The sequence below is a fragment of the Lissotriton vulgaris genome, chromosome 1_1 (genome assembly GCF_964263255.1).
Source record: "Lissotriton vulgaris chromosome 1_1, aLisVul1.2, whole genome shotgun sequence".
Classification (NCBI taxonomy): Eukaryota; Metazoa; Chordata; class Amphibia; order Caudata; family Salamandridae; genus Lissotriton; species Lissotriton vulgaris.
The window spans coordinates 1,992,804,127-1,992,832,011 of record NC_141685.1 but is presented as its reverse complement, the minus strand read 5'-3'; the positions used below and the strand labels follow the sequence as shown (position 1 = coordinate 1,992,832,011).

Genomic DNA, 27,885 nt, shown 5'->3' with positions numbered 1-27,885 from the left:
GCGGACATCGGCCCCTGTCGCCCGGAGACAACGCCACTGTATGCCAGGTAAGAGGGGGCACGTCCGGGGTGAAAAGGCCCACCTACCTACCCCACAAAGCGACGACCAAGGGACGCCATTCGCTGAGTGCCCACGAGGAAGCTGCCCTACATTGTGGGAACCCCTTTGGCAGCAGACACCACAGCTTGCCCACCAACCTCTGTCGCCCGGAGACCACGCCACTGCATACCAGGTGAGAAGGGGCACGCCAAGGGTGGAAAGGCCCAACCATTACCCCACACCGCGACGACCCAGAGAAGCCACTTGCCGCAAGACCACGAGGGAGCTGCCCTATAGCGTGGGATCCCCTCTGGCGGAGTACATCCAGCTGGGTCTACCTGGTCCCCACCTGCCTGCCTGAACCCCTGGGCAGCGCCCAGCCATCTCACCCCACCTGACGGAGAACTTTGCCCATCGGGGTTGAGTGGCAGAAGAGACATGGCCAACTTGGGGCGTAGAGCGGGCCGCACCATACCCGATATGCTGGCTAAGGGCGCCGCGAAAGGGGAAAAGACCCAAATGCCTCCCTCACCCACAACGCCGGCTGGTGCCTCCGCGCAAGATATCACAAAGGCCTTTCTAGAGTCGCTATTCAACACCTTGCGCGACGACTTCCTGGCCTTGAAACAAGACCTGGCCGGGGAACAACGAGAACTGCGCCGCGATGTGGATGACTTAGGCAAAAGGGTGGCTGCTGTGGAGGAAGCAGACCACGCTCACAGCAAGGAACTCTAACTTCTACGGCAGGAGGTACTCCATCTTCGGGAGCAGCAGGTGGACCTTCAAGCACACGCGGAGGACCTCGAAAACCGCTCCCGGAGGAATAATATATGCATACGGGGAGTGCCTTTGAAAGCCGAGGGAAACAGCGTTACATGCTACTTGCAAGATCTCTTCAGGGAGATTCTCGGTGAACCGGCTGACTTTGAGGTCCGCACTGATCGCGTGCATAGAGTGGGCCTGGCGTGGCGCGCTCCTGCTCCCCCGCCGGACATCCTGGCCTATCTCCCTGACTTCCCTTTAAAAGAGCGAATCCTGAAAGAGGCCCGCCAGAAACAACCTCTTCGCTTTCAGGGTCACCCGGTGGCCTTGTTCCAGGACCTCTCGGCCATTACTCTTCAGAAAAGGAGGGCTTTCCGAGTGGTCACTACATTTCTCGGCGGGTTTCTATAAAACATTTTGCCCTCTGATAGCCCCGATCCTGGCCAGACTGTTTAATTCATTTGAGGGCCCGGGCTCTATCCCGCGCAACATGCTTGAGGCCGATATCATTGTTCTGCCGAAACCGGGAAAGGACCCCGCGGACTGTGCGGCCTACAGGCCCTTATCGTTGCTCAACCTAGACCTAAAGCTGTTTACCGGCATGCTGGCAGCGGGACTAGGCCCTTGCCTTCCCAACATCACCGAACCGGACCTCTCGGGTTTTATCCCTAACCGGCAATGCGCAGACAATACGAAACGCCTGTTGCATGTCATAGACAAGGCCCACTTCAACGATTTGGACGCGGCCCTAATTTTGGTCGACGCAGAGAAGGCGTTCGACCGGGTCGACTGGGGGTACTTAGATGCCACCTTGGCGCGCTTCGGAATAGGGGAACGCTTCCGCGCCTGGGTCGCTGGTTTTACTCTGCCCCGCAAGCGGTCATTAGGGTCAACGGGGTGTGTTCCAAACCATTTACCATCCAGAGGGGGACGAGACAGGGATGCCCCCTCTCTCCACTGCTTTTTGCTCTCTACATAGAGCCCTTCGCACAAAAGGTCAGGGACAACCCTGCGATCACCGGCGTCAAGTTCTGGGGAGAGGCGCAGACCATTTATGCTGATGACATCCTCGCAGCACTGGAGGACCCTATAAACTCGGTCCCGGCCTTCTTGTCGGAAATGAAGACATTCGGAAAAGTGTTGGGGTTCAAAATGAACGTCGGCAAGTCGCTGCTCCTCCCGCTTGGATGCAATGCCCGAGCGGCTACCACTCTTCCCCGCAACCTGGGGGGGCTATCCTCCAGCATGTCCGTGCCTTACTTGGGCATATCTCTAACACCGTCCACGGCCCAAACCGTGGAGCAGAACTATACAGCCCTCCTTAGCCAACTACTGGGCGACCTCACGAGGTTGCGTCAACACTCACTCTCCTGGCTAGGGCGGGTGGCGGCGATCAAAATGTCTCTGCTGCCGAGGGTTCTATATTTATTCCAGACGCTACCAGTCACTCCCCCAATCGGCCTACTCATGAAACTCCAAGATGCCATCCAACAATTTGTCTGGGCAGAAAAACGACTGCACCTACGCAGGGGCCTCACTGGCCACACCACGGCAGGGGGGGGGGCCTGGGAGTTCCAGACCTCTTAAGATACTTCCAGGCAACACAACTCTGGTACGTCCAGGAATGGAACCGCCCCTAATCTGAAAAGAGATGGCTCTTTTAAGATCACGCAATGGCCCAGATGCCACTGTGGAGGATCCCCTTCCTTAAACGGCAGGACATACATGAAAAAATCACCCATTACTCGCACTATCTTGCAGGTGTGGGACAAGTAGCGGTGCCTTGGGGATTCACCACTTACCCTTCACCTCTGACCCCCCTATTCGTTAATCCGGCCTTTGCACCGGGCATGGTTCGGGGATCCTTTCCCCAATGGCGGCTGTCAGACTGCAGATCAGCTGGCCACTTCTTCGATCTCAGCGGCTTTATGACGATGCAAAATCTAAAGGACGCCTACGCGATCCCCCAGATCCCGCGATTTGAGTACTTCCAAATTCGTCACTGGCTCACGGGCAGAGACATGTTACCACAGGTCAGCAGGCACCTCACTCCATTTGAAAAATGGCTCCATACCAAGAAATCGGATAAGCGGGCAATAAGGGAACTGTATGCAATGCTCTGACCCCACGACTTCCCTCCCACGATCAGCGGGTCAGAAGAGATAAGAAAGGGTGTTAGGACGATCCCTCACTGATAGAGTGGCAAGACATATACTACAGGGCACATCACACTGCCAAGAATGTCACTAGCAAAGAAGCGGCAGTCAAGATCGCTTATTACTGGCACCTGACGCCAACAAGACTGCATCAGGGTAATCAACGTTGTGACCCCTTGTGTTGGAGAGGATCCGGTCAGCCAGGCACCCTGACCCACATACTATAGGACTGTGCAGAGGTGCAAGACTATTGGGTACAAGTACTTAGGGACATCGACAAGTATTTTGACACGGAAATCCCTCGTTTCCCGCCATATACGCTGCTTGGCCTGCCCAACAAAATCACCTTCCCACTTAAATCGCCCAGAGGCAAACAAATGGGCTTAGCGATGGGGGCAGCAACACACCACATATTGTCTCTTTGGGGCACCACACGGAAACCCACACACACTGGATGGCTTCACAAGCTATGGTACACAATGGGGATGGAAAGGATACTGGCCTCCCTGACTCAGACGCAAGACACCTTCCTCGAAGCCTGGCAACCCCTAGTAGATTTACTAGCCGATGAATTCAATGAGCTTACCTGTCCGAAATACCTTAGAGTCCTACGACTGGCTAATGAGTTCCGGAACACATCTGGGGACCCCGCCTCAGAAACCTCAGCCTGATATGCTGGCACATAGTTCTTTTGCAGATGTCCACACCAGAGGGGGAGGGCTAGGGGGGCTAGGGACGGGGGGGATGAGGATGACCAAAGTGAGGTATAGTGTGCACAGAGTCCAGTGGAATCCCAAAGGTAGGCAGAGGTAAATGTAGATAGCACCTTACTCTCTATTTGTGGTAGTGTAGTCAAGTAGTAAGGATGTATCAGAGCATTTGTTGTACACACTCAATCAGCAAATGATATCACATACTCAAGTTTCAAGTTTATTTTTATTTATTTGATTTGGTTCTCCACTGACAACCACAAATATTTAATACACAATATTCAATTTTACACTGTTTTGTTAAATTTTTCATTCTAATGCAAAGTTAAAAATGGTTTTAAAAATGTGTAAAAATGGTAGTATACAAATTTGTTTGGTGAAGCTTTACATAAAATAATCAGTTCCTGTACTGAATTAATTCTACATTTGGTTGTAAAAACCTCTTTCTTGCCTTTACCACCATAGCATTTGGGCAGGTAAACAACAAATGCTCCAAGTCCTGCTCTCCACCATTACACAGATTACAAATATTGCTTTCTTTTAGGTGCCACCTAGATGTAACGGTTTTTACAGGAAGTATCCCGAATCGGAGCAGGACAATCTATCTCCTGACCCCATGGTTTAAATTAAAGTAATATACTGTTGAGGTTTCTTAAAAGCTATAATTTCTGTAACATTCTTATATTAAAGCAATTTAAAACAGTACTGAGAGTCAAGGTCAAAACTAAGTCTTGGAGTAAAGTGCTTTAACACCATCGCTGCTGATGGAATTCTCCTCCTGTGCTGGCTCTTATTAAAATGGGTGTGGTTGTGACGGAACCATTCCGTCATCAGCACAGCCCAACCGGGACTGATGATGGAATAGTTCCGTCACAAGCATCAAAGGGGTTAAGAAGAGTTTCAGCTGGGCAGGTGTCCAAGATAGTAACATATTGATGTTAATCACTCAAAGACTGAACTTCAGACCAATTGGATTTGTATAAAAATATCCTTTTAGTTATTTTTTTTTTCAAGAACCAAGCAAGCCTGGCACAGGTAAGCAATAAATACTTTAAAGTGGTAATGTAGTTTGTAAACAGTTTGAATTGCAATTTTATATGCACTTTGATTTGATTACAGTAGAGCTACTAGTAATGCAATGCTTTTGGATATACTGTACATACTTTGTATTGGCTTTTTAGTAGAATGTCAAGTAGACTACTTTACAGATTACTTTTCTTACACAGTGCAGTATACCTGGATGCTGCACTGGGACATTTCCTGTAAACAGGTAAGTAAAAGCGTTTTTGTTAATCAGTTACAGTTTTAAAGGGTGTCCTAGATTTTCCAACTCCACACTTAGAAACTTTTCACAGAAAAACAGTCAATGTTATCCTATGGAGGAAAATAGGGTTATAGGTTCAAAGGTACGTATTCGGTTGTGGTATTTGGTATTCTGCAGGTAGACCCAGGGGTCCCCCAGGGTCAAGGATTCACTCTTGTTACACCCTCATTGGCACTGGGGCGGCCGGGTGCAGAGTGCCGAGGCCCAATGTTATCCAATGGGGGATAGGGGGCATCTGGTTGGTGGCTGCTGACGAGCAGGCCACTGGGTTGTGGGAGCAAAGCTCCTGGACTTAAGCTCAGGGCAAATGGTGATTAAAGCCAGCACAAAAGGTGCGCCCTCAGCGGCACTGGTGCGGCTTGGTGCAGTGTGCTGTTTTGGCCTCTGGCGCCTTGTAGCTTTCAATCGGGAGCTCTGGTTTGTAAACACACTGCAGTCTCTGGAACAAAGGTCTTCTGGGTGCGACCACCACTTGGAGAGGTAAGTTGGGATGCTGGGGGTTGGTTAGGCACCGTCTGTTGGGTTACCCAAGGCCGTGGAGCGTCGGGTGCAGGGGTGCCTTTTCGTGTTGGATTTTCTTACCAGCTCTTGGTCATGGTTGGGGGGGACCTTCCGGTTTGTGGCTGCAGGCTTCGGCTTGAGGCAGGTCAGGGGCCACCGGATCTCGGGTCCGGATCGCCGGGGAGACCTCCTTGTGGTGTTGGGCCACTTGAACTTGGGCTGTGGGCGTTGGGTGCAGAGTGGTGCAGACTCGCAGACTTTGCCAGACCTGGAGACAGAGTCTTCTCTTTTGAAGGTACGGCAGGACCTCGGTGTTCTTAAGGCTGCTGGCTGCTGAACACCCCGGAGTTTTGTTTCTGCAGGATCGAGGTGGGGACAGGCCGGTAGGGCTGGACCCAAGTCAGTGGGCGTCCTCCTCTTGTTATCTTCAGCATGGCTGTTCTTCTTTTCTTCTGGTTTCTTGTCTGAGGAAGCAAGGGTCGGGTGCCCCATAAATACTAGATTTAGGGGCGTTCCAGGTAAGTAAAGGTTGGGGCCAATGAGTCCCCTTCCTTCTGGTGGCTACACCCCCTATTATGCAACCCTCCAGTGGGAGGGGGGCATATGCCTCACTCTGGTTGGCTGGGTTCCCCCATCTGCAAGATGGCAGGGACTGAGAGTTGTGCTTCACCTCGCCTCCCCCACCTGACGGGTGGAGTTGGCAAAGGTGTGCACACCTCTCTTCCTCACTTGTTTTTCTCGCCGGTTCTCCTGCCCAAAGTGGGGTTCAGAACCAGTGGAGACCAGTTGCTGGAAGCAGCAAGTGGCCTTTGAAGCTCACAAAGGTGGCAAGCCTTTGAAGCTTCCCCTTCGTGGATCCTGCACAAGCTGGGGGAAGAGTCTTGGCACCTCATCCAAGGATGTGCATTGTTTCAGGCCCCTGGGAGCAGTAGACTCTCGACCCAGGGTTCCAGAAACCTGTCTGGTGGTGCAGCTGAAAGCAGCGATAGAGCCTGGATACTGGTGGTAGGTCGATTTGCAGGAGGGGTCTCTAGGATGCCCACGATGTGCATTTTTCATTAAATCCCACTCTGGCAGTGTGGGTTTAATGTGCTGAGAATATTTATACCAAACGTCTCAATTTTCAGTGTAGCCATTATGGTACTGTGGAGTTCATAATGACTAACTTCCAGCACCATATACTCTTAATGGCAGAACTGCACTTACAATGTCTAAGAATGGACTTACACACTGTAGGGGTGTCGGGCTCATGCACCTGTACTTTCACCACTGGTATAGGGCACCCAGCTAGAGGGGGGACAGATCTATGCCAGGTGGTACAAAAGGGGGGTGGTGATGGACGTCAATCACCAACCCCTTTTGTACTGCTTTGATCTATGGTGTGTGTGTGTGTGTGTGTGTGTGTGTGTGTGTGTGTGTGTGTGTGTGTGTGTGTGTGTGTGTGTGTGTGTGTGTGTGTGTGTGTGTGTGTGTGTGTGTGTGTGTGTGTGTGTGTGTGTGTGTGTGTGTGTGTGTGTGTGTGTGTGTGTGTGTGTGTGTGTGTGTGTGTGTGTGTGTGTGTGTGTGTGTGTGTGTGTGTGTGTGTGTGTGTGTGTGTGTGTGTGTGTGTGTGTGTGTGTGTGTGTGTGTGTGTGTGTGTGTGTGTGTGTGTGTGTGTGTGTGTGTGTGTGTGTGTGTGTGTGTGTGTGTGTACGTGTGTGTGTGTACGTGTGTGTGTGTGTGTGTGTGTGTGTGTACGTGTGTGTACGTGTGTGTACACAAAGGTACAGGACGACTAAGGGCAGAACTATAAGTGCTGCAGCCCTCAGAGGCATTTCCTGATCACAGTGCCCTAGATACCTGTGGTGCCATTTACCAGGGGCTGACCTGTGGCCAGAGATGCCAAATGGGTTTGGGTTTCAATGCATTTTTAGGGAAAGAACATAGGCCCTGGGTACCTGGTTAGCAGGAGCCCAGGGCACACTCAGTCAACACACATCAGCAAAAGGTGGAGACAACCATGCAGAAAGAGGGCCCTTTTCACACAAGCGCCCATAGAAATTCCATCCGTGCAGGAGCTAGAGATGTGTGTACGGGTCAGGTTATGTGGCACTAATTTGTCCATGCCCCAGGTTTGACCATTACAACAATACAACATTTGGTCTAATGTTAGGCTTGGAATACCTGGAACCTTCCCTTCTACATGGTTTAGGAAGATCAACCTAAATCCATTGATTGTCACAAAAATGGGGAAACTTTGCATGTTTGTCGCAGTCGTACCTGTTTTTGTACCTCTCCTGGTGCTCAAGGATTCGCCTAAATATAACACTCATATTCACCACACACCTATTGTTATTTTTTAACCAAGTAGCAGATCATTTTGTTTTTGGAATTCTGGCCTTAAGGGATGCAAACTGAGAGACTCCTGTGATGCTGTTAGGTGTGGTGTGATACGCCCACAAGGTGTCTCGAAGATCTATTTTCCATTTCTTCCGCTCACTGCAAGCATTCCTTAATAATGCAATTCATTCTTTCGACCAAGCCATTCGCACGAGGGAAGTTTTGGGCAGTTTTGTGATACTAAATCTGAAGATCCGTTAAGAAATCCTTCATACGATCTGAAGAGAACTGCACCCCGTTATCCATCACAAGGATATCAGGGACGCCTTCCTCAACAAACACCTCTTCTAGAAAATTGATAAGGGAGTTTGTGTCAATGTGCTGAACACACTAAGAGACCCAATGTGTGTAAACTACTAACACAGTGATGAACCTTTCATTCAACGTTTTGAGATTAAGAGGATCAATTATGTTGATCGCTAATTTGGTCCAGGGAGTACTTGGAACCTCCACAGGTGAAGGAAGAGGTTTCCTGGCTTGATGCCTTTTGTCACCTCTGATACATTCTAGACAGTTCTTGACCTTGCAATCAACCATGGCATCCATACCAAGTCAAGTCAAGTCAAGTCAAAAGATTTATATAGCGCGCTACATACCCAGAGGGTCTCAAGGCGCTTGTAGAAGGGTGGGGAGTTACTTGTCGAATATCCACGTTTTGAGTTGCTTTCTGAATGCTAGGTGGTTCTGAGTAAGGCGAAGGTGAGTGGGAAGTGAGTTCCAAGTTTTAGCTGCTAGGTAGGAGAAGGATCTACCTCCCATGGTGGTTTTGTTGATGCGAGGTACAGTGGCAAGGGCTTGGTTGGAGGATCGTAGTTGGCGGGAGGGGGTGTAGAAGGATAGTCGTGTGTTGAGGCATTCGGGTCCGATTTCGTAGAGTGCTTTGTGTGCGTGGGTTAGGAGCCAGAAAGTGATCCTCTTATTGACGGGGAGCCAGTGGAGGTTTTTCAGGTGATCAGAGATGTGTTCTTTACGCGGGATGTCTAATATGAGCCTGGCTGAGGCGTTCTGGATGCGTTGTAGTTTTTTCTGGAGTTTTGCGGTGGTGCCGGCGTAGAGGGTGTTTCCGTAGTCCAGTCGGCTCGTGACCAGAGCGTGGGTGACTGTTTTTCTAGTTTCGGTAGGGATCCAGCGAAATGTTTTTTTGAGCATGCGAAGAATGTTGAAGCAAGATGAAGAAACGGCGTTGACTTGTCTGTTCATCGAGAGTGAGGAATCCAGGATGACGCCCAGGTTCCGTGCGTGGTCCGTCGGGATGGGTGCTTTTCCAAGGGCCTCTGGCCACCAGGAGTCGTCCCAGGCGGAGGGGGAGGTACCTAAGATGAGGACTTCTGTTTTGTCTGAGTTCAGTTTCAGACGGCTGTGCTTCATCAATTCGGCTACTTCTTTCATTCCTTCGTGTAGGTTGGTTTTGGCCGTGTAAGGGTCTCTGGTGAGTGATAGGATCAGTTGAATGTCGTCGGCGTAGGAGATGATGTTGAGGTTATGTTGGCGTGCGATGGCCGCGAGGGGGCTCATGTAAACGTTGAAGAGGGTGGGACTGAGTGAGGACCCTTGAGGTACGCCGCAGATGACTTCAGAGGCCTCTGACTTAAATGGTGGAAGGCGGACTCTCTGGGTTCTTCCGGAGAGGAACGAGGTGATCCATTCCAGTGCTTTTCCTTGGATTCCGATGTTTTTGAGGCGCTGTAGAAGGGTGCTATGGCAGACTGTGTCGAAGGCTGCGGAGAGGTCGAGGAGGATGAGGGCGACTGTGTCTCCATTGTCCAGTAGAGTTCGAATGTCGTCTGCTGCTGCGATGAGGGCGGTTTCGGTGCTGTGCTTGGCTCGGAAGCCGGACTGTGAGGAGTCGTGGGACTTGTTGGTTTCGAGGAATGCGGCGAGCTGGTTGTTGACAGCTTTCTCGATGACTTTGGCCGGGAATGGAAGGAGTGAGATAGGGCGATAGTTTTTGAGTTCGGTGGGGTCAGCTGTGGGTTTCTTCAGGAGGGCGCTGAGTTCGGCATGAAAACTGTGCCACTATGCACGCTAAACTCCAGCCTGACCTCCCAAAACTTGAACAATTGTTCTAAGACACTTCCTTTATACACTGGCCAGCCTTTTGTAATTTATTCTTTAAGATGAACAATCTCATTGTCTGATGATAAATACTCCTCCCACTCCTGTTTATTCATACTCGACACCTTGAGTACTACCTCCTTGGCTTCCTCACTATTGCTGTCTATTTCAACCTCTGCAGGGGTGCAGGATAGAAAAGCTGTGACTACATTCTGCGCACCTGGTAGATATTGCACGAAATTGTAGCCTTCGAAACTCAAAACACATCTGGAGATTCTAGGTATGGTCCTGTTAGAGCCCTTAGTCGGGAAAGCATACATCAAGGGCTTGTGATCTGTTTTGATGGTAAAAGGAATGCCCCAAAGAAAGAACGTAAAATGTCTGACCACCCAATAACAGATAAGAGTCTCTTTTTCCACCACCAAATAGTTATTTTTTGCTCCTTTGGGAGCTCATGATGCAAACGCAACCACCTTCTCATGACCATCTACTTTCTGAGTCAAACGAGCTCCTAACCCTTGTTGCTGGCATTCGTTCTCAATATGGTGGTTTTGACGGGGTCATAACTACGCAGTGCAGGGGCTATAATAATGCACGCCTTAACTGAAGAAAAACCTTGTCACACTCCTCGTCCCAAACAAATGGGTTATTGAATTTGAGTAATTTGCGTAAAGGCTCTACAATGCTTGCGTAGTTCTGTATGAATTAAAAATAATATTCAGAAAGCCCTAAAAAGGATTTGAGCTCCTCCACATTGGTGGGGTCAGCTGTGTTCTGAACAGCTTCCACCATATTTAACTTAGGTTTGATACCATCTTGGGAGATGGTGTGTCCAAGGCATTCTACGGAACCTATGCCGATGCAACACCTTTTTTTTTTTAAGCTTGAGACCTGCTTTACGTAATTCTGTAAGTACCCTTCCAAGCATATCATTGTGCTCTTCCACATCCTTCCGGTGGATTAAAATATCATCCTGGAAGCACAGCGTACCAGGTATATGTTTTAGAATGTGTTGCATAATTCTTTCGAAGGCGGTTGCCGTGGATACTAGACAAAAAGGCATTCGCAAGTATTAGAAAGCGCAAGGCGAGTACCAAAAGAAGTGAGATGGCGAGACTCAAGATGCAACTCCACCCTGTGGTATGCAGAGGATAAATCTTAAATGCTGAAGCAGCTGGCACCCTTAATGAAAGTGAGGACCTCATGGATACATGGTAGGGGATTTCAATTGACCCATATGTTTGGGTTGAGATCCCTTAAATCAATGCTTAGTCTGATTTCTCTGTTGCATGCCTTGATCGCTAGGACCACTGGAGCAAACCACTGTGAGCTCTCAAAGGGTTCAATCACCCCCAACCCTAGTAACCTGTCTAGATCCACCATGAAAGGGGCACACATCATGTGGGAAATAGGCCTGGGTTTATGTGCAACAGGTTTGGCTTTAGGTTCGAATTTGATTCAATAACCCCAATTTCTCAGTGAACACATACTCGCCACACATAGAGGGATCTGACAGCAGTACTTGGTTAGGACTATTCGGGTCCAACTTGATCCCCAGTTCTTTGTGATGTCTCCATCGTAATAAATTAGACCCTTTCTGAGTGATGTAAATCTTTCCCACAGTATTTCTACCTTAGAATCCTATTTACATTGCTGTCATGCCTAATAACGGTATGGGATCACCATTGTAGCCTCCTGGATTGATATCAGAGGCTTCTAACTTCTCTTGCATGTCGGGAAAAATCGGAGAAAACACATTCTTGTCAACCAGAGTATAGGGTGAGCATGAGTCTGCAAAGACCGTGATTTGCATGTTATCAAGAGTGATTCTGCGTGAAGGAAAACTAGTATTACTATTAATATCCTGCAACTGGAACACACATGTATCCCCATTTGATACTTCCTGTTCTGCTGCTAGTACAGATTTAGGACGTTGTTCTTGACAAACCCGCACTGAATGGCTTTTCTTCCCACACTTTTGGCATATCACTGTCCTACTAAATATCGATAGGGAATGGATCACTTGACCTAAGTAACCAGAGTTTGCAACATGTTAGTTCTCTTACTTTAAAAAACCCTCATCCACGTAAACAAGCCGTGTGGCAGTATATCTTGGTTCTCCTCCAAGTTAAAAACGTGACCGCATCATCATTGGGCTTCTTTTTCGAATGCTTTACTCCGCCCGGTGAAGAACCACTGGTTATTGCAGTAGTGATCAAGGAGAAGTGAGTGTCAAGTGCTCTAGTAAAGTGAACTAAAATGTGGAAAATTTAAGGACCGTGTTTGTCCTGGACTATATTTTTAATGAGTCTGGAATCGAGGTGAATAAAAAACAGTGTTTTGCGTGGAAAGATGGGTTATCAGTCTAACTCACTAGAAATGTCCAAAAATATGTCGACATGTTTCAGCCCTATGGAATCTCCCAATCGGGTCAGTGATGCTTTCTTCAGGACCTGAGAAAAGTGGTGGTGGCTGTGCATAATGAGAGCAGCCCTAGAGAATCATACTGTGGTTCAGTTGTTTCGAAGAAGGCCATTTAGTACCTGTTCAGTGTGAGAAAAGAAGAAAAAGAAAACTAGAATACCATATTTAGCAATCATTATGTTCTTCCAAATGTGACTGTAGTTACAATAGTATGCGCTATCCTAGAAATACATATTAGTATTAATGGTGCACTAAAATGAGATGTAAGGGAAACGTAAGGAACTAAAAAATGGCAACTCTTTATCCCCATCTCAAAGTAAAAATAGGGCTTTGGGGTCGGCAACCCTATTTTTGTGCGCTTTGCCAAGTATGTATGACTGCGTTTTTCAATGGCATAGTCTTTGCTGGTTCGCGTCTGTAAAATACATAGCGATGTAGCATGAGTCAGCATGTGTATGTCAATTGTGCATATGTAGACTGTCAGCATTTGGAATTGCAAGTGATTGCGCGTTAATTTAAACATTAGGTTGTGCGCAGTGAATAAACAGCGTGTTAAGATGTTAGTTTCAATAATGTGTTTGGATGTTAGTTTCACTGTTCTCTCGGCTGGTGGACGTTATTCTGAGCAAAACGATAACTATCTACTGCGCAACATATGTGTATTTGGATGCAATCTCCATGATTAAATACAATCAACTGAGGTGTCTGGGATGTTTATGCTGATTAACATTGGGTTGTGTGTGCGATGAATAAACGGCGTGTTAAGATGTTAGTTTCAATAGCATGTTTAGATGTTAGTTTTACTGCTCTCTGGGGTAGTAAGCGTTATTTTGAGCAAGCCGATAACTATCTACTGCGCAATATATGTATATTTAGCGGCAATCCCCATGATTAAATACAATCATCGGAGGTGTCCTGGATGTTAATGCGTATTATGAACGGTGACATATCGCGTTTTTGAGTACAGTTAAGCATAGTTACATGGCGGCGTACCTTAAAGATCATGATTACTGGCTTCAACGGGATGCCGACGGGCATAATAACCTGCTGGAAAGAAGTATACATTGAAAGTAGAACAATTGGAAGGATACAATACGCGTCTCGTAGTCTGTTCTTCTCCATCCGCAGTACCTGCTTCTATCATACTGAGCGACTTGTGCTCACTCTACGTACGGTGCCCCGGGTGAGGCGAGGCGTTGGGTGTCAACGTGTTATGGTAGTCAGAGGCATGGTCGTGGAGGAAAGACTATGCTGTATGTGTACAGCTAATCTTTGGGTAGAAAGTGAGATTACTAACTATTCTGGCGATAGTAAAATAAAATAAAAAATTATGTCGGACACTCCATAAAGAGCTTTTGAGCATTTAGGGAATTTAGGAGCTCCATTTGCGTGTGAAGGTGTTTGGCAGAAGTGAGACACTGTTCTAGGTGATTTGAAGTACATTTTCTGGATAGTGGGGATGGCCAGGTTTGGCGCATCCTAATAACGTCTTTGTAATTAATGGTGTCCAGTTCTGAAGTAGCGAGGGGAATGATTTCTTTTCAGCTTACTAATTCCAAGTCTTGAGGCAATGTACTAAGACTAATACCAGGGGCCTTAATGATAACACCCCATGGCTCAGTCTGGGCCAAAGGGAATATTGTCAAATAAAACCCCAACACAGAACCTAAAACCAATATAAGGGCAAAATGAAAACCAACAAACATTTTGTATTGAACACCCACTAATATGAATTGACTAAATGTACGGGATCACCTACCCACCTAACACTGCAAGACCAGAATCAGTAAGCTGATTTATGTATTTCAGCCAAGGGATTTATAGGGCTCCCTCTAGCGCAATGCAATCCGAGATTATGAGTTGGTTTAAATTTGGGAAAGGTTGATATCACTGTCCTAGCCTGACACAATAAATTATTAGTGAGATGGTTGGGACTCCCACACCTATAACATTTGGGTTTACTTGTGTGAGATGACAGCTCACTGTTCTTGTTTCTCATTTCCTTGTCAGCCCCATGCTTACTTATAACATTGACCAAAGTACTGGTGTCCCCTCTGTCTCTCATTTCTTCAGTGCAGTCTGCAGTGTGCTCAACACTAACTGCGATATCAATAGCTTCTTATGGATAGCTTCTTTCAGGTCAGGGTTCACTACTAAAGGTTTCTCTTGAATTTTGGAGTTGTTGGTACATCTGACTAATTCATCTCTGATCAGCGAGTCAGTTAAAATCTTAAACTCACATGTGTTGCTAGTTCAAAACTGCAATACACAAGTTCACTTTTACCTTGTGTTCTAGAAAATAATTTTTGTCTCTCCAATACTACATTTATCTTCTTGCCAAAATGTTTCTCCAACTTGTTAACCGCAACTTGATACACATCTTCATCCCCATCACTATCATCACGATCTTGGTAATACACAGATGTATTGTCATATGTTTTGCGACCTTAAACACCTAAATTATGCAGTAAAGTGTGCAGTTTGCGCAACAGGGAGAACCCCCCCCCCCACAATTGCAACAAGGTAAGGTTATAGTAATCCAATCCATTGTTTCCTAGGCAGATTAGGTTCTCTTACATCATTCAGAAAAGGAGGTGGTTGTGACCTACTAGTCGCAGACATGACAAAACCACAAGATGAAAAATAAATCGGATACTTTAAGGGAGTAATTCTGAAATATACAGCAGATGCACATAGATAATATAATAACTATGCAAAAACAAGGAGAAACCCCATCCTCGTCGCCAGTGTACAAACGAGATCAACTGATAGAAAGAAAGCTTTATTGCTTCCAATCCCCACCACAGGTACCAGCCGGCTGAAGTCCGCTGCAGAACCTTTGGAACCACAAGCATGGATCATCCTACAATAGGCAGGACAGGAGGTGGGGGCGGAGATATACCAACAGTAGAATACAACACAGACATTTGGTATCTCATCCCACAAAAAGAGTATTGGTGATAAGAAAGTTATCCCTACTTAAAGATTTGCAAGAATACATCAAGGTTCCAGCGGTGTGATGTCAGGAATATACACCATTCTTAGCAACAAAATGTGCACCTCTAAGTAGTGATATAAAAATATTTTTTTAGAGAGATCTCAGAGAGGATGGTATTGTGAGGCATCCCCAAAACACATAAAAGTATCCCTTATAAGAAATCAGCATATAAGATACTGTTCTATGCAGGTTCCTCATCTGTAGACTATTCCCAGACTGGATCCAGAAGATTTTTCGGCATAGCCCTTGTGCCCTGGTAGAGGGCTTTGAGTGGCAATCAGTCAACTTCATTCTGCATAAAAAATGAAGATGGCTCTATATATAAGCACCACCAACACTCGCTGACGTCAGTTTCTTTTTTGCTGTGGCTTTGTTTGCAGATCCAGCGCTAGTGCCTAACATTTTCTCATCAATTGGCTAGTTAAACGAATGTGCAATGGAACAGGTTTTCTCCGAAAACAAAGTTTAACAGGGGTTAAACTTTGTAGGGTGAAAATGTTTCTTTGTATCCTTGAGTTACATTGGTTCCTCGACTGGACACTCAGTCCTATTTCATGATTGTATCGGTATGTTTGGTGGTACCATCCTGACTGTGGGGGGCCACTCTATTTCATATGCTCATCTTTATCAATAAAATTGTTGTGAAAAAAAAAAAACTTTTTAGGGTGGGTCACAAGCTAATGTCTGTGACACAACCCCAGTAGGAGTATGTCTGGTATTTGGGTTCAGGTAACACCACTCCAGTCGTACAACAAGTGTACCCTTATGCGTCACTGGCAATGCAGGTTTCTGAAGCCCAGCGGTACATTGTCGAAAACCACAAAAAATTGTTTAAGCTTGACGCCCTTATAAAGTAAAAGGCCCAGACCCTTTCCTGCTGTTGGTACCGCTCCTGCCACTGGTCTTCTTCGAGGTCCAAGCCCAGGAAGAAACATAAGAATGTCAAGCAGGGCTTGTCCCATTATCTCTCAAAAGTCGTGTGCATTTCAGGGTGTACCTTAGGCCCCTGCTGAGGAGCTGATTCCCAGTTGAGCTCAATGCACCCTGAATTTCCGGGGGCTGTTGGTGAGTTCACTACACATTGAGGCTTTCAGAGAAGCAATGTTGCCAATCTTTGGTAACCTTTTGGCTCATTCTGGCTTGTCTTTAGACCCCACGGATCTGCAATGGCCTCTTGTAAGGGTATAGCCAGGGGATCCATCTTCATTGCCATCTGTACCTCCTAAATCTGTTTCGGGTTCTGCCCCGACTTCGGAGCTGCATCCACGTAAGGCCCTAAAATTCCTGCCAGTTCATGCCATGTCAACACCTGCCCTGATGCTGGAGAATGCTGATCCTATTGTCCTGTCCGAGTCCAAACAAAACCAGTTTCGACCTTAACCGAGGGCTGGTCCTGGAATAATTCTGCCATGCCTGGTCCCAGTTCATTCTTACCAAGCAAAGAAAGCTACTGCCTAGATTACAAAATACCAAGGGCTCTAGACCAGAGTCCCAAGATTATACATCGTTGCTGAAGCTGACCATGACATAATTTTTATGCCATATGACCGCAGACAAAATTAGCACAAAAAAATTCATAATATCAAAATAGACAACAAAAATCACAAATATATCATAAATAGACATCATCAATAATAAATGGTGTCCCACACATCATTTAATTCATACTACCAATCTCATTCATACAAACATTCATCAATCCTAAAACATCACACTTCACTCAAGGTGGTAAGACTGCCAACTGATGGTAAGATGACAAATGTCCCGTGGGTTCTACCGATGGTAAGAGAACAAGATGCTGTAGACACAGAACAAATTTCAAACACCAACAACAATCTGGGTCGCAGGGACAGCAACCCTCTCAATCCCATGTCCCTCAGGCAGAAGCCTCCAAGCTGCTTTAATTTACTCTTATTAGCACACAACCACCCTGAAGAATAAATAATTTCTTGCCAGGGTAGCAGGCCATAGCATTTAACAGGTGGGTCTTTCAAATAGTTAAGTGGAGCACGCCTCCTGCCATTCTTTCACGACCGATTGCATCTTCCATCCACATCAGGGGGTCTTTCAAAGGAGCACATGTCCATTTTGCTGATGAAAATTCAGGCTGTTTTGGTAAAAAGATCCTTAGTTCAATTTTAGATTTCTGACCGCTGAATCTTACTTCGGAAGAACAAATTCAAGATGCAAGCACTGGCCCCGGTTCAATCTGTTATTGATTTCAGAGACTTGATGGTAGCATTGAACCTGCATGCCACCTTTTTCAAGTCCTTTTCCTGCAGGTCCACAGATGCTACTTGCGGTTCAAAGTGGGTCAGTTGCATTTTTGGAGTTTGTCATGCTCCTCTTTAGCCTCACCAGTGCCCCATGGGTATTAACAAAGGTGATGGCTGTGGTCGCAGCATATCTTCAGAGGGTGGGTCGTGGACCACCTCTAGATGACAACAAATCCCCTGTCATCATTGTGGTTCACTATCAATGTGTTGAAACCACATCTGAGTCCCTTCCCTGAAGCTCCATTTCATCTGAGCCATCCCGGCTATGGTGCGTTATCGGGTCTTCACCACTGATCATTAAGTCTGCGATGTTCGGGCTATAATCCCAATGATTGTCAGTCCTGGGGCTCAGTGTGGGTGGGGTTCAGGCGTCTAGGCCTATTGGCCTTCTGTTTTCTGCTCATAAACCATGCCAGATGGCACGTGCGGGCTCTGCAGTGGGATCTGAAGTGGGATCTGAAGTCTGTGTAGCCAGCACCAAAGAAATCTGCCATAGTCCATCCAGGTTTCAGGAGAGACTGCAAAAAACTGCTGTGGTGGCTGCACAACCGCAATTGTACCAGTGGCAGACCTCTTTCTCTCTAGTGTAGTGTAGTTCCTATATTCCCAATAGGCTCTGTGCATTGGAATAATATATCCTATAGATTTGACGTAGGACTTATGTCTACTAGGTCTCTATCGAATATATTAGAGCTAATTGTGAGTGCGAGCTAGCTCAGAGGTCACTAGAAACTTTCTCGAATAAACAAGAAGGGATTCGTTTCTGACAACCGCATAAACATGACAACTTTGTTTCCCCAAGATAAAACGTATCTTCAGAGTCATGGAAACAATAGATATTTCACTCAGTCAATTGTGCATGCATTGTTTCACCAGAGGTGCAGAGAAATAGAGAGACTGGTGTTTTCAATAAAAGTATTTATTTAACAGTCTTTTTTCTCATGCAGAAGAAATGAACTGCTACAATCGTAATACTGGCTGTAAAGTATAATGCGTACAGCAAGAAGAGTATTATAAAATGATACTGTAAAGGCATGGTATGGTTTCTAAGCCATAAAATATAAACATAAATAAATAAAGACTAAAAGTACTCAACTGGTGCTTTTAATATACGCCCACCCGATGTACCTAACTTAAATCTAGTACGAGGGAAGAAGTAAGTGTTGTGTAGCATAAATTAAGTTTAGTATTCTTTTGCCAAGAATCTATCGAAGATTTCTCTTAGGGTCTAATCAGCTCCGTTCCTTGGTTTAGAATGAAGGTTTGGTATCTCTCGGTCTCAGGACTCTGTCTCAGGACTGGAGCTGGATTTCTCGGCAGGAGAAAAGACAGCGTCTCTCTCAGTGCGTCTGCTGGAGGGTCGTCTTCCTTCGGCACTTGCTGTAGCAAGATGTGTCGGACAAGTAGATAGTTGAACTGCTCCAAACCACTGTGTGTTTGCTATGGCAAGTGTGGGCATATTTATGCCTTGAAGGTGCTGAGTTTGACGTAAAGTTGAACATAATAACGTAATCAAAGAGTCTCAGTTCTTTGAAAACTCAATGAGTTCTTAGACAAATCAATATTCAAGCAAGGGGATGTCCCTAACTGCTGAAGCCGAGTTTTCCAAGAAATCGTTGTGGATTTTCGAAACTAGTGGAAGTAGCCATGCCGTATTTGGACTGCATGAGCTATGTCTAAATATGGTTATGATTTCTATGCCTATATAAGGACATGGTGATTTATACCTATATAAGGGCATGAATCGGGAAAATTACACTAGGGTCCTAAAATGCTATACAACACCCACTCCACTTTATTATGTTCGACATTACTAAATTTAAGCACTGAGACCTATCTAAAGCATGAGTTTACAATCCCTCCCAAAAATACATAAAATGCATTTGAAAATGGTTGTACACATAAAATGAGCATTTGTACAGTACGCATTTAAAAGCAATGATATCATTGTAAGCATATAATATGATATTGGCAATGCTAACAGAATGAATCACGAAATTACATTTATGAAATGGATCTTAGTTACAGAAGAAAAGTCGAGACCATCCCATATCAGAATATATAAACTGTTTTCGATTTCTGGATACGGTCAATATTGTTTCTAGGAAGTATTCAAAGAATTATTGTTCTCTAAGAATAGTCCTACTTTGAGCAAATTACTTTCTGCCAAAGTTCAGTTTTGGAAAAAAGTCAAATCAAACGTAGAAAAATAGAGTTCCAAAGCTAGAAGTGTTTGTTGTGAAAAGTGAAGGTCAAATTCAGAGTTCGTAGAATGCTGTGTGCTAATTTCAAAAGTTATTCTCTGTCAGGAGAAAGCATTAAATCTTTTAGGTTGGCAAAGAAATAGTCTACCACAGTAGGTGAAAGTTGAACCACTTCATTAAGTAGGTCAATCGTACACAGATGAGAAGCATCGCCGTCAGCGTCGGTCGCATTAGCAATGTTCGCAGTAGATCGTACCTGTGTGCCTGTTGGTCCAAATATCTCTCCCTCAGCTGGAATTGCTGGTGAGACCTCAATGATTGCCGTCATCAGGATTGGTCGCCGTTGGGGACAACACAATGCATGATCCGTTACCGAATCAAGCAAAGCGTCAACATCCGTTGGCAGTGCTGTTGGAAGTGTCAGACAGATATCCAACACTCATTCCTCTCCACAAAGCATGCATCGTAGAACATGTAAGATGCAATATTGCCAGATTGGTCTGAATAAAAGGAACCACGTGGTATTCAGATCTCTTAAACGAACCAAGGCAAGAATCTGTGTTATGCGTTCACGATACTGCATTACCAGAAGTGTTCTGCATGGTAATCTGGGTATAGCTGGTGATCGGACTTGCCATATCGGAGCAGAAGGAACAAGAATAGTATCCCTGCTTCGAGTCCCAAAATGAGGCAGGCCGCCGAACACAGAGTGCAGGAAGTTTGGAAAAATGCCTAGGACTGCTTCAAAGGCGGCATAGGTCCCGAAAAAAATAGTCTTAAATACATGTACAATACCACTGGTATTAGACATGTTTACGATACCTAACATTTCTGTGAAATGTATTTGGCAGTTTGTTAATAATAGGGCATGTATCTCTGCCGAGGACCTTGCAACTTGCAGATCATACATCTCTCTGGACGAGGTCAGTGGCACAGTTTTTTTATAAAAGAATGGCATTCGTTCTGCTTAAAGTATCAATTTGTTATAGGAGAGATGTTCAGTGAAGGCCATAACGGCGACTGCCTGTCTGTCTTAATTTTAGGAAACAACACTTGCATACCACAAGTGACACTGGCTGACACACTGACACACTAACGAGATAGGCTATTCCTGGCATCATTCCACAACAGCTGTGATCATTCAACATTACATAGCTCCCATTGGAAAGCTGCCCAAAAATTGGATCTATCACCGCTGCTGGGGAACCCTGCAGGTGGAAAGATAAGTTGTTCGAAGAACCATCGCAGGCTCCATGCAAATTAATGCCTTGACATAAAAGTGTACCACTTAGTGCATTTTTGCAATTTTTACCTCTAAGAAATAGTTCCTTTCCCCCACACCAACATTTGTGTGTATATGGTAAATCCCAGGTCGACTTTATGTACTCTTTACCCAACTTTTCATACAGGCCTGCTGGTATGTGTTTTAAGCAATACTGAAACTGGAAAATTGTCACTGGTATTGTGATGGTGCCATGTATTATCCATTCAACTGATGGCTTCTCAGAAACAGTTAATGGTAATCTTTCCAGTTTTTCTATGCTCAGCACCGTATAGTCTGCTTCCCTCTGTGCCAAAGAGATTTGTTTATCTGTAAGGTTATGTTAGACCTGGCACCTTGGCGTGAGTCCCCCTTCCACTTTTTGCTGATGTGCCTCCGATGTTTTGCTGGTTTTCCGATACTCAGGGCACTGCGCCACGGCTGACCCGTGCCGCAGTGCAAGTGCTCCCTACTGTAAATTGTACATGCGATTGGTATCCATGATTGGTTCATTGGATTTACTGTTAGTCCCTAGTAAAGTGCACTAAGGAGTGCCGGGGCTTGTAGATGCCAATACTGCTAGTGGGCCTGCAGCGCTGGTTGCGCCACCCACCGAAGCAGCCGTAAAGATGTGTCTGGGGACTGCGACCGCAGAACCCGCGTGCGGTCTCGTACTGTCACACTAGCTGGGCAAGTGCACCCACTTGCCAGCACCCGAACCTTCCCTTGACTACATATTAGTCACCCCTATGGTAGGCCTGCGGGCAGGGTGCGTTGTAGGTGTAAGGTAGGACAAGCCCGGATGTGTGTGGCATGTCCTAGTAGTGACTTACAACTAAAATCGTATCTCACTATTGAAGGCTACCTGCTTCCGTTAGGCCAGACTGAGCTGCTGGAATTATTACACCCTATAATCCCAGCAGGCTCAAGGAGCATGGTAGCGAGTCGTGTTTAGTATGCCTGAACTCAGGATGATAAAGTATTTCTTGTAGTCAAGTTTATTTTAGTATCCTGTGTTTGCAAATGCTACTTTTAGAAAGTTAGCATTTGCTTGCCTAACCATTTCAGCCCGCCTCTGCTGGTATGTGTGTCTGACTGTCTGGGATGTGTGAGTGACAGGGCTGGGGGATGACAGGTGGTGAATGCGCAGATTACACCTTAGTGGGAGGTAGGAGTGGCTCTTGACTCTGAATCTTGCTGTGCTCTGCCACCACAATGCTGGCTCCACCCTCCTGGGGAGCGACTGAGGACTCAGCCGACACCTGGCCCAGGAAGGGCGAAGCCCCCATCAACAAGGTACTCTGACTGCCCCTGTCCACACAATGGTGGCTCCACCTCCTGTGGGGCGTCTGATGCGCCTGCCCCTCACACTGAAAGCAGAAGCCGGAGTACACCCTCCAGAGTACTCAAGGACTGAAAGTGGCTATGCAAAGGCCCCCCTAGCCTGCGAGAACAAAAGAAAGACCGTATAAAAGAAGGAGCCCTGCTCCTTGAAAGTTAGATCCAGTTTGGGCTACAGAAGGAACTCTGCCCGACGAGAAGGACCGTAAAGGACAAGGAAGAGTGCTGTCTCTTGCCTGTGTCTGGTGCCTTGCTGCCGAAGGAGAGGAGAAAGGAAAGACTACGAAAGGACTTTTGCTTTACAAGACTTTGTGCCAAACTCTGCTGTAACGATCTCCAAGGGCTTGCGCTGAACTTGCCCCCTGACCAGCGCCCCAGGACCAGTGGGTGCTACATCCTGAAGAAAGCAACTGTGGGTGCTGCTTATCGCCGCAGTACCAACGGAGGAATCTCCTCCAAGGCAACGACATCCACCTGACCACCGTGACCGGGGCCCAAAGCAACAGCGAGAGCAAAGTGAGGTCCAGCCGCCGCTGGCCCGAACACCGTGACCGCAACTGCACCGGGAGCCCGAGAGCAAAGTGAAGGAGGACCTGTCCGGTCCGAGCTCCCGAGTTGACTGCGCCACGAGCAGCCAATCCACTTGCAAAGACGGACAGTCGCCCTGTGAGAGTCCCCCTGGTCGGTATCCTGCCCGACAGCTCAGCTGTGAGCGCACAGCTGCCACCGGCACTTGGCTGGGTACGTCCTGCACTTGAGGACCGTACTGCCACTTGCCGCCACCCCACGGCCGCCGCCTCCAGGGTCGGAGCGGACGACGAGGAAAGGACCCTGCCGCCACAGAACACCGCTGCCCCGGATGACCCGTGACCTGCTCGGCTGAGAGCCGCAACGAACAGTGACCCCGGGAAGGCAACGCGACGTGGGACAGCTCCCCTGTAAGCCGCCCGCTCCATAAGAACTTTTGTTAAACCGGGCAGAAGGCCCTAAAGAACGCTTATTGCTAGAAAGAACTGTGGCAACCTGAACTAAGTAACTTGGAACCGCTATTTGAAAGTTTGATAACTGTATTCCCCAGCCTGCTTGAAATTTATATAAAGACATATATTTTTACAGAATACAGTTTGGTCTCATTGTGTGGTGGGTTGGTTGTGACGGTGTAATATTGCAAGTGTGTAACCCTAGGTGCCCCAAAGATTAGCCTACGACTGCTTAAGCCACACTACCTAGAGGGTAAGCAGAGGTTGTCTGGAAGGTAACCCTCAGCCCTGACGAGGAAGAGAGAGTCCCTGCTTGTCGCTAGTGTCGCCACTGCGCCAACTAGAGCCTCCCCCTTCCTACATTGGACGCAGCGGTGAGGATTTTTCGAATCTACATTTGCAATATTTATACCTGAGCTTCTGACCATTGCACAGTGATTACCGTCCGGTTACTTAGCCACAGACTTTGCTTTTGAATTTTGCCGAAAAGAAGATTCCGAGTGTGAGAACCATGCCGGGCACGAAGAGCCTGGATGGAGCGGAGTCCACGACCTCGGAGGTGTTGGAGGTCGAGTGGGACGCCGCGAAGCTGGATAAATACACCAAGGACGAGCTGAAGTTTTTTTGCAGAAAACTCAAGGTTCCGCACGCTGGTTGCAAGAATAAGCCAGAGCTCTACAAGGCCCTGAAAGCCTGGGTAGAGTCCAGAAAGGCCCCGGAAGATCAAGACGCCCTTGTGGAGCAAGTTGCAACGGAAGAGCAGAATGCACTTGGGGATCTGGTGGATCTCGAAAGGCAAGACAGCATGCACAGCTTTGGTAAAGGCCTGTCGCCAGAGGAGCTGGCAGATAGGAAAGAAACAAGGAATCACGAGAGAAAGCTGGCAGAATTAAAAATCCAACTGGAGCTTGAAACGAAAAGAATGGCGCTGGAAGAGCGAAAGCACCAAATGGATTACGAAGTGAAAATGAGGGAGATGAGTCTGAAGGAGAGAGGCTTGGATCATCCTCCCTCTGGTGGCAGCACATCGCCAGTGCAGGTAGAGTCAAGAGTGCACATCCCGAAGGACGTAGTTCAGGAGTTCTTTAAGGGGGATGACATAGGACAGTGGTTTAGGGCATACGAGGTAGCCATGTCCTCCCACCGGGTCCCTGACAAGGATTGGGGAGCGGGGTTGTGGGGAAGGTTCCTTAGCGAAGGGCGAGATACCTTGCTAGATTTGCCCGTTGAAAATCAGAGATCCTATTCCCACATGAAAGAAGCTTTAATGAACAGGTACGGGCTTCCCCTGAAATGTATAGACAGAAGTTTAGGGGATGTACTAAGCGGCCTGGGAATACGTATGTGGAGTATGTGACTTACTTTTGCAGAGCACTGGATGGTTGGGTGAAGGGTAGCAAAGTGAATGATTTTCAAGGTCTCTTTGATTTGATTGCATGGGAGCACTTGTCTGATCACTGTTTTCCTGAGTTACGCCAACACCTGATCGATAGCAAGCTGTCCAACCCGAGGAAGCTTGCTGAGGAGGCGGACCGCTGGCTCAGCACCAGGGTCCACAAGGGTCCCGTGGGAGACTCCGCCAAGAGTGGGCAGGGTCCCCAGCAGAAGAGTGGGGGGGACAAGGGGGGAAAACAGAAAGGGTTCCAAAAAGGCCCCCAAAGTAGTTCCCAACGGAACCAGCAGCAAGGTTCTCAGCCTCCCCCATCCCCGAAGCCGAATGGGGCCCCGACAGGTAAACCTGTTCCAAAGGGGCCCTTCAATTGTTACAAATGTGGCGAGCCTGGGCACATATCCAGTGACCCCAAGTGTCGCCTGTTTGGAAAACCTGCACCCACTGGTGCTCCGCCCCATCAAGTGACTAGTGTTCACTTAGGAGAAGAAGTGATGGTCCCGGGGGGTGGAGATCCCGTTCACATGACCCTGGTCTCGCTAGGAGACAGCGAGATGATCCCTACGGACTACCTGCCCTCTAACACTAAGAAATATGGGCAGGTGGTGATCATCAATGGCAAGGAAGCTGAGGCTCTTAGAGACACAGGAGCCAGTGTGACTGCAGTGAGGCAGCACCTGGTGTCTCAAGAGCAGGTTGTACCCCATGCCTACTGTAGGGTTATCAACGCTGATAATTCAGAGAGTCAGTGTCCGATGGCTCAAGTTCCCTTCGAGTGGGGGGGGGGTCTCTGGTACTCTGCAGGTCTGTGTGAGGAAAACCATGCCTGTTGACTGTTTGCTAGGGAATGACTTGGAGCACTCCCCTTGGGAAAAGGTGGAGAAAACGACTCACCTGCGGATGGTGGGTCTGCCTGACTGGGCGTGCGTGACTACCCGATCGATGGCAGCCAGTAGGGGTGATCAAGAGGTCCTGGGGCCTGAAGGAGAGGCCCAGGAACCGGCCTTAGGGAGAAGGCGCAGGGGGCGCGGGAAACCGGCCCCGGAAGTTCCCACGGTCCAGGAGGAAGCAGACCTTGAGGGGGATGCCCTGGAGCCTACAGGGGAACAGATTGCCGAACTGGGGGACCTGCCTGAGCTGACCCATTGGCAGCAAGAAGGAGGACCCTCCAGGGAGGAATTCTGCAAGGAGCAGAAAGAATGCCCTTCTCTCGTGGGTATGCGGCAGCAGGCTGCAGACCATGCCAATGGTGTTCAGGCCAAAACCCATTACGTGTACTGGGAGAACGACCTCCTGTATTCAGAGCCTAAGGCTGCTGAACCTGGGTCAGCCCGTGTGCTGGTGGTACCCCAGAAGTTCAGAGCCTTCCTACTGGGTCTGGCTCATGATGTGCCTTTAGCAGGACATTTGGGGATGGACAAGACCTACGACAGGCTTGTCACCCACTTTTACTGGCCCCAAATGCACAAGAGCTCAGATGCTCATTGTAGAACTTGTCCGACTTGCCAGGCAAGTGGGAAGAGCGGAGGGAAGAACAAGGCTCCCCTCCAACCCTTCCCTGTGGTCGGTACGCCATTCCAGCGAGTGGGTATTGACATCGTTGGGCCTCTGGCCCCCAAGACAGCCATGGGCAACAGGTTCATCCTGGTCTTGGTGGATCATGCCACCCGGTACCCTGAAGCTATCCCTCTGAGGACAGTGACGGCCCCCGTAGTGGGACGTGCACTGATGGGAATTTTCTCACGAGTAGGATTCCCTCTAGAGGTGGTGAGCGACAGGGGGACCAACTTCATATCCAAATATATGAAGTCCCTTTGGCAAGAGTGTGGCGTAACGTACAAGTTCACCACACCTTACCATCCCCAAGGAAACGGGTTGGTTGAAAGATTCAACCGAACCCTGAAAGGCATGATCATGGGCCTGGAAGGTCCAATGAGGCGTAAGTGGGACGTCCTCTTACCATGCCTACTCTTTGCATATCGCGAGGTACCACAGAAGTCCCTAGGGTTCAGCCCCTTTGAACTGCTGTACGGTCACCCCGTGAGAGGACCACTGAGTTTGGTAAAGGAAGGCTGGGAGCAATCTCCCAGGAAACCTCCCCAGAATGTATATAGCTACATGCTGGCCTTCAGAAACCAAACCAGACGCTTCAGACAACTTGCCGAGGCAAATCTGGAAGCAAGCCAGGAGGAGATGAAGCGGTGGTACGACCAGAATGCCACTCTGGTCGAGCTTCAGCCTGGACAAGAGGTGTATGTCCTGGCCCCAGTGGAGCCCTGTGCCCTTCAGGATAAGTGGACAGGCCCATTTGAGGTTGTGGAGCGCAAGAGCCCAGTGACATACCTGGTGGACATGAAGACGCCCAGGAACCCTTTGAGGGTCCTACATGTCAACCGCCTCAAGCCCCACTTAAGAAGGTCCGAAGTGGGCATGTTGTTGGCAACTGATGATGGAATGGAGGAGGAATCTGAGCCTCTTCCTGACCTCTTAGTGGCCTGTGAGAATGATGGGTCAGTGGATGGAGTTAACCTCTCACCCACCCTGACCCCCGAACAACAGGAAGATTGCCGCCAGTTGCTGGGGCAGTTTCCAGATCTGTTCTCCCTGGTTCCGAGTGTCACAGATTGGTGCGTCCATGATGTGGACACTGGAGACAGCTTACCTGTGAAGCATAAGGCTTACAGAGTGACTGACAGGGTCAGGGCCTGCATTAAGGAGGAGGTCTCCAAGATGCTTGCCCTTGGAGTGGTTGAGTCTTCCAGCAGTCCTTGGTCCAGCCCCGTGGTCTTGGTCCCAAAGGCTGCTGCGCCGGGAGCCACACCCGAACTCCGGTTCTGTGTGGACTACAGAGGACTCAATTCAGTCACGAAGACTGACGCGCACCCCATCCCCAGAGCTGATGAGCTCATTGATCGGCTAGGGGCTGCCCAGTTCCTCAGCACGTTTGATTTAACGTCTGGGTACTGGCAGATCGCCTTGACCGATGGGGCAAAGGAGAGGTCGGCATTCTCTACACCAGATGGGCATTTCCAGTTCCGGGTTATGCCATTTGGAATGAAGAATGCCCCTGCCACCTTTCAGAGAT

General features: G+C 47.9%; 1 protein-coding gene and 1 long non-coding RNA gene across 5 annotated transcripts in view; both read left to right on the top strand.

The window, feature by feature from the left end:
* The window catches only part of OPTN (optineurin), a 543,667-nt gene that overhangs the window by 296,643 nt on the left and 219,139 nt on the right, over positions 1 to 27,885 (top strand). The gene's annotated exons all lie outside the window — the stretch shown is intronic.
* Positions 7,705 to 12,486, top strand: LOC147751509 (uncharacterized). Its single transcript, XR_015300032.1, has 2 exons — positions 7,705 to 8,427; positions 9,839 to 12,486. It is a non-coding gene; the product is annotated as an uncharacterized LOC147751509 (long non-coding RNA).